The sequence below is a fragment of the Cibotium barometz genome, chromosome 17, assembly GCF_041138505.1.
Source record: "Cibotium barometz isolate CiBa-2024 chromosome 17, ASM4113850v1, whole genome shotgun sequence".
NCBI classification, from domain to species: domain Eukaryota; kingdom Viridiplantae; phylum Streptophyta; class Polypodiopsida; order Cyatheales; family Cibotiaceae; genus Cibotium; species Cibotium barometz.
The window spans coordinates 40353284-40361577 of NC_141062.1; positions in this window are offsets into that span (position 1 = coordinate 40353284).

The window sequence follows — 8294 nt, forward strand, 5'->3', positions numbered from 1 at the left end:
TGACAACATAAATTTGCTGCTTCTTCCTAAGTCCTTTCAGCAACCTGGAAGCTTTTACTAAGTGAAGGTCTGGGGATCCGAAAACTCCAGTTCCTCGAACTTCGTTCCCATGAAGGTCATGGAAGGAAATGGTTCCATTGTGATAGTGTATGTCAGCTTGATTTTTGTGGAGCCAATCCATTCCAAGGATCCCATCAAAAACTCCCAGAGGTAAGACTTTAAACTGACAGTCGGTTACATTACCATCTAGATTGAACTGGATAAGATCTGTCTCATGGTGAGTGAAAAGAGTCTTCCCACTGGCCAATTCAACTTGCATAGGTTTCCCTGACTTCTATTCTAAGACTAGCTTACGCAAGCATCCAGGGGAAATGAATGAATGAGAACTGCCTGAATCAATTAAAAGCTTAAAAGGCTTACCCTGATACTCTGCTGGAGTATGAATTATGGTTAGGCCCTTGATTTTCAATTGCAGCATAGATCTGTCCTTTTTCCTCTTCTACTACATCTGAAATTGTGACCGCTGTGGCTGCTGCAGTCTGAGGTGGAACTCTTTCTCTTTGGTTGCCCCAGTTCTGGGAAGGAGTTCTCAGGTTACTCTAGACAGAGGCAGATGGCTGAGCTGGAGTTCTTCTGAGGTTACCCTGGCTTAGGCGAGACGGACCTTGATTAGACTCGTATGAAGGGGTTGGTCTCTGAACTTGGGGTCCTTGACTTCCCTGTCCCCTTGACATGGCAGGAGTCGGACAGTCTTTTAACTGGTGACCAAAACCCTGGCATCCAAAACATCGGTTTTTAGTTCTGAGCTCATCCCTCTGATTTCTTGAAAGAGGTGGGGCTCCTGAGAAAGTACTCTGGGGGAAGGGTCTTCCTTGACTTTGGAATCTTCCTGAATCTTGATTTTGATTCGGGCCTTGTTGCCTCTTCGGGGGTGGAAAGTTTGAAGTACTTCCCTGGACTTGGAATCTTTTAAAGTTAGAGGGTACAGGCTTTGGCAGGACCTTTATGACAAATGCTTTGGCAAAATCTTTTGCCATTCTTACTGTTTCAGCCATGGACACTGGCTTGGCATTTTTGACCAGTGTGTCCAAGGGTTCATTCATTCCCCGAATGAACTTGGCCATGAGTTGCTCTTCATCTAGAGGTGGTGAATATTTGAGTAGAAGAGCAAAGGCCTGGTGATATTCCTCGATGGTTTTGCTCTCCTGCTTTAGCTCTAAGAATTCGTTCATTTTGGTTTCCAAAAATCCAGGAGGACAAAATCTCTTTCTTAGATAGGTTTTTAGATCATTCCAGGACTGAGTATTTCTGTCCAGACGATTGGTGTCACAGTGGTTCCTCCATGCTACCCTGGCTATTTCCACTATTTTCAACCGGGCAAGAGCCATTTTGCTCTGCTCATTGTAGCCTGTGATGTCAAAATACTCTTCCATGGCTTCCACACATTTCTCCACAGCCTCGCCCAGGTTCTCCCCTTCTCCTTTGAAGAAGTCTCCTTTGAAGGGTCTTGGGCTGAGTCCTATGAAGATCCAGGACCCTTCTCCTTTGAAGCGTCCTGGCTGAGTCCTATGAAGAGCCTTGCGAACATCAGGGTCAAGCTCGTCATCTTCAGAGACAGGGTCTGGCTGTGACGGCCACGGTTTCCTCGTCTCATGATTCTGCCAAAAATTTATATATTATTAAATTTTTATTTTGATATTATCCACAAGATCCTAAGACTTAAGAGGTTCAAAAAAAAATTTCTTTAAAGAAGACAATGATCTTATTGGAGATCTATGACATATGTCCGATAACAGATTTTTCTTTATCAGATCGTCCGTAAACAATCACTTATATAACAGAAATTTTTTCTTTGAAAACATTTTTATATTTATATAAAAGTTGCAATATTTACATAGAGCAGCTCGGCTCCAGAATCACCGCCTCAGTCGTAATCGCATAAAGAAGCGAAACTGCGAAGAAGACATACCATGGTATGCACGATTCATTACACAAAGAGGTGCTCTAATTCTATTTCTCGGGATAAAGCGGCTAAGAAGTCTAAAAAATCGGCATGAAGTTCTGAAGTTCCTGGGTGAATGATCACAAAGTAGAACGTGCTGAATAAGCCCTAGTCTTATCAGAATCATGGCCAAGGAAATATTTTGCTTGAGCCTCTATCGTTGACTGGTACTGATGTTAATACACCGTCCCCCACAGAACCACATATATCGACATCGCTCAAGAGGATCAGGAAAGTAAAGACTCTCAAAATGGCGAGCAAGTCTCACTCTGCTCATTCAGGTCGTAGCAGAGTTGATGAGGTGATCAAATGCAAAAGCTATCATGTCCTGACTCTGAGAGAGTCCAAGAATTCCGGATAGGTTTGGGGTGGCCATCTATAAATTTCCAATTCAATTTATAAGTTTTCAATTTTTGAAGTTCATTCACATAGTATTAACAAGTGAAAAACATTTCTTTCCCAGATTTCTATTAAAAAACAAACTTAGGCAATTTCTACTCTGATACCAACTATGAGATCTCTCTGCTCCCTCCGCACACTGGACTCCCGGTAGCTGGCAGCGGAAGCAGCCCCCTCATGCGCGGGGCAGGGTTTCTCACTCAGGGCCTCGCCCTCGAATGTCTGAGCACGAGACTAGGCTAGTGGTCACTCCGAAAACCGAAACCGGGAAAATTTTCCATGCCCAAGAAGCGGGGACGATTCCACCTTTTTGAAATTTTCTTAATAACGAGTTTTCTAACGAGATCAATTCTAAACTATCCTTCACCTAAATAAACCTGATAGAAGGAAACTATCACTGATATAATTTGATCATCTGAGTAATTTTCAATGCTTTTTTCCTGATCAAGATCAGGCACAGCCGTTGATCCACTCAATTGAGAAATTTATCACAGAATTTAACTAGCTAATCGAATCCTAGCGTAATCCTAAGATTTTTGAGTTTGATTATTAAAAACTCCACTGATTCGAGCCCATCCGGCCCATGGGTTAGCCACCACCCTACCAACTGGAATCGGGGTGGAACCAAACAAGTACTCACCCACCCATAATTGAAATGCCTTTCTTAACTTTAGCTTTAGAAAACAGATACGCACACACTCCTCTTTAAAACTTTAATATAAAAATCATCCATTAACAAAACAATTTACTGGTTACACATGTCATACTTCAAAATTTCCATTGAGTCTTTGTTTCTCACAAAACAAAATCACTCTTGACTCTCCATTGAGACTAGCGAGTCAACAATGAGATCCAGTAATAGATTACAATAAGTTTCTCGTCATCATACATATATATCTTCCACGACATACGCATGGGTGTCCTTGGCACCGCGAGCCCGTGCACCTGGTCAGAACCCTCCAAGATCCTCCTTAGGTGTCTTGGCACTTCACTCAGGGACCGCTTCGTCGGCCCTCGTCCATCGTACCAGAAGCGCACCATTTTAACCATACCGAGGCTAGTCAAGACCTTGGCAGATTTTGCTACATGAGCTGTCCCTCGAACTCTCCCCACTAGCTGTTGCAATCGAACTTCCCTTAGATAAACATAAATGCCAAATGCTCCCTCCAGCATTCTGGCGTAAGACAGTCCTTTAAGAAAATAGGGTTTCTATGCAAGTTTTCAGTTTTGGTTTTGTTTTGAATACCATGAATAAATCTTAAATCCATATCCCAATATTTCTAGATCCTGGTCTGAATTCGAGACAGAATTCCTCAAATTCTGATAACTTGATCCTCAGATCAAAATCAAAAGTCTTTACTTAGTTTCAGATTCGGTGGGTATTTTGAGTGTATTTTTCCTGAACTAATCACATCGTCATTGCGAAGGGATTAGGTCTTGGTCAATACATTAGGACCTCAATGGAAGGCTTCTTAGGCCCTTTTATTTGGCAGTTTAAGGGAGTCAAACCTTTTCTCTTAAGAAGAAACGTTTTCTAATTAGAAGCTTCAAAACGGCTACTTTATTCGAATTTGAATTTTGGGGGGAAAATGGAATTTAAAATCTAGCGGATAAAACCATATCATGTAACATATCTATGGAAAGCTCTTGATGTGTAGATCACGGATCTGTAATCTTTGCTCAAATCGGAGCTTGTATGTAGAAGTTATGGAGGTCCGAAAATTGTAAAATTGCCCCCCCCCCCCCCCTTTTTGGGGAAAAAGTGCACCCTTTGACCACTCTTACACCTCTCTTAAAAACCCAACATTTCAGTCCACATGGCAACCCCCCATTTGGCTATTCCTTAATGACCTTGATTAGGCTTGGGTAAATTAAAGGGCCCAAGAAGACCCCATTCACTTCCTAATGGTCTGAATCAGAGTTTGGGTGGTCTGGAAAGGTTCTTCCTAAACTATCTTTCTTGAAAGGTACTGTTTCAATTTCTCTTTTTCTAAGTTTCGCTCAACGAATATTTGCTTACAGGTCTCTAAAACATGAATTTCTTATGAGGAATAAGATAGTCATTTATCTCGATCTCTGACTTCGATAGTTTTATTGAATTTTCTCATTACCATCTTAGTGAATATGAAACGGTAGCATTTCTTCTCCTATGCATGAAAATCAAATATGATAAAAGTAACACTTTTATAATAAAAAAATAATCTTTTATGCATACTTCTATGCATGAAAATCAAATATGATAAAAGTAACACTTTTATAATAAAAACATAATCTTTTATGCCTAAAAATCCATTTTGATGAAAGTAACACTTTCATAATAAAAGAAAATTATTCCTTTGTGCATAAAAATCTATTTTGATGAAAGTAACACTTTCATAATAAAAGAAAATTATTCCTTTGTGCATAAAAATCTATTTTGATGAAAGTAACACTTTCATAATAAAAGAAAATTATTCCTTAGTGCATAAAAATCTATTTGTTGAAAGTAACACTTTCATAATAAAAGAAAATTATTTCTTTATGCATAAAAATCTATTTTGATAAAAGTAACACTTTCATAATAAAAGAAAATTATTCCTTAATGCATTAAAAAAAATAATCAATATGCATCTTCTATGCATGAAAATGACACTTTTAGAGTATATAATTGATAGGAATTACTCTTTTAGCATAATAAAAGATAATTCTTATTTCTAAATATTTTGCCATAACCTCCTTTGTATTGCTGACCATTTTTCAAAATTTCCTACTTGATTTTATCATAAAAAATAACTCTAATTAATTTAAAGTAATCTATACTAATCAAAATTCATTCATACAAGAGAAAACATTATAAAAAGTTTAATTCCATCAATTATCACTTAGGTAGGATAAAGAAGGGTTGATTTACTAGAGAAGAAAGGGGAATGCATTTTACAATGAGGCATAACATCATTTGCAAGAAAGGGAAGACAAAAATCATAAAAAAATTCATAAAAAACCATGAATTGAATGAAAAAGAGAAGAATCTCCAACTTACTAATGAATCTCAGAGCTTTCCTTTGGCTTGATGGTTTGAGGGTTCAACTCTTGTTTGAGACAAGAGTGGCCACTAATCTTTTGGAAGAGGGAGGGTCAAAAACTAATGAATTATGAATTAAATTCATTGTTTTTGGCACTTGGGAGAGGCAGAGTAACAGTGCATAACACTATTAAGTTTCAACAAAGGGGAGGGCTTCTATTTATAGGAGAAAGTGAGCTTCTAACCAAGCCAACTGATTCTAGAATTTTCCTGATCAGTTTGGTCAATTTTTGACCATTTTTGGGTCAGTTTTGGTCACTTTTTGGATCTAACTAAAACAAGAGAGAGGAGAGATAAAAATATCCCACTATTTGGGAGTTTAAAACTCATTCAAGCATGTGAAATAGGTGCCTCCTTCATGAGGGGAATTTCCCCATGTAGAGGTGTCAAAAATGTATCATTTCACCTAAATATCTCTCTATTTTAACTATTAACCTTGTCCTTAGTCAACTCTTCATCTTATGTGATTATTTACTCATTTTTGGGGGATTTTTCTTTTATTCTTCTATTTATCTCCTCCCTACATTTGGATGAATCTTATTGGTCCATAGGAACCTTAATTTAAAATTTTGAAAAAATCTTCACCCCCAGGATAATGCATCTTGAACACATTATACTTAATTTCTAATGCATCTTCTGAAAATATTTTTGAACTTCTGTTTCAAAAGAACTTATTTTAATAAGATGAGAATTTTTTCTATCCAAAAATATTTAATATCTAAATATTATCTCTCTAGAATATTTTCTCTCTCTAGGCCAAAACTGGTAGAAACAAAATCTTTTATATTTCTGAAGAGGGATTTGATTACAAGGGAGGATGCTGGACATCTTGAGAGCCTGGGGAGGAATCTTACAACCTAATTCAAACACAAATACAATCATGTTATTTTTCTTGCATCATCAAAGGTATCAAATATTTAAAAGTGAGTACTTTTATATGTGTGTACAGTACGTGTTCATATTGTTGCAGTAGTACTAGTGTGTCCTTCTTACTTTGTGAAAACTTTGTGGAGTCAATAGTTACAAAGCCACTTGCATAGCGTTTGATTGTTGCATTAGGGCCTCTTTCCACCACGTCCTTAAACCACTTTACATCCAAAACATACACAAAGAAGTGTCGAAAGTCAAGCTTAATAATATCTTGGATTATGCCACAATAATCATCCATGGCTCCATTTGGCTCCCTCAAAGCTAGCAATGACGCGGCCCCAATCTTGTGTGTTTCTCTTATCATCAATCTGTTGTGTTCGAAAATGCTTGCTGTGACACCATATAGCATTGAACATAGTGCACTACACCAAGACAAAATCAATTAAATAAGCAATCTAAATTATTGAAAGCTCCTAACTTATGCGTAACATTCTATATATACCGACCTTGCTCATGCATCCCCTAGCATACTCCCATTCTTCCATTGTGATATGCATCCCCTCATCTTTCTCTGCTTTCTCCATTTCGTCAAGTAGCCAATCCACATGAATATCCTTTGGAAGTGCTCTTAGATACTGAGGGTATGGCACTCGAGATCCGTGGTGTGTACGAAAGAGGGCCCTTTCTTCTTGTCTTCTTGCCTTCGCATCCTCGTATCTTGTCACCGATCTTTTCATCACATCACTATTAAGCACGCAATAAAGGTTGATATTATTAAGCAACTCCGTGTCTATTACTTTGTTGCGTCCTTTCCCTTGAGGCACAATAGAGGTCATCCTTAGGTCTTCATCATCTCTCCATAGTCGTGGGAGAGAGCTATCCACATCAACAAGAAACTCAGAAATATATACAAGTGACTCTTGTATCAACCAACCCTTGGCCATGCTACCTTCGGGTCTTGCATTTTGTCTCACGAAACCCTTCAAGGTCTTCATGAAGCACTCAAGGAAGAACAACCATCGTGCATGTATAGTACCTCATATAGCAATCTCATCCACCAAATGCACTATGAGATGTAGTTGTCTTGTGAGAATAGAACATGGAAATGTCTCCTCCACTAAACAAACCGCCTCCACTGACATAACTCGAGCATTCTCAAGCGTGGTGGAATCTATTTCCTTTGAGCTCACATACCTAGAAATGAAAAAGTACACCATATTAGCAATATGAACACCTTGCATGGAGCATTGATACACATCACATTCTGTATCATGTAAAGTACCTCACAAGCTCGCCCATCTTGTAAATACAATCTTTCACGTCCTTCGATGCACTACGAGAAATGCTAGTAGGTAGTATGAACTAAACACACGAGGAATGGTTGATTAGTTGCTTCTAATTCACTCACAAATTTGAAAGGAAAAAGATATTATGCACATAAAATACTTACTTGGAGCATCTTGTGCCAATCATGAGATTTCAAGCCATATAATTGCTCTACACCTCTTTTCTTGCTCTTTGTAAAGGCCCCCTTTAAACACCTCATGCATCTAGTGAGAGTACGAATTGTAGTAATAGCACGCTTCACCCTGACCATCTCTAGCTTTGATAACCTCCACGGTGCAGGAGGTAAAAAACACGCCCATTTGGTCTCTCTTGTGGCCAAGCTTCATGCCCATTTGGTCTCTCTTGTGGCCAAGCTTCACGCATCCTCCTTGTGGTACGTAGATCCTCCCTTATGCCTACGGAATCTCGTGTCCCATTCAAATGTTCCCAAATGGTAGATGCCACATTCTTGAAGATATGCATGGGATCAAGCAGGTGATTGATCTGGAGGTGGGACCAATATATAACGATAAAAGATGGAGTATCTAAACAAAAGCTTGTGTTAGCGGGCAATCTTTATTTCTTGCCAATATAGCACACAATAGTTACAAACCCTTATCGGCTCATGCCACGTGG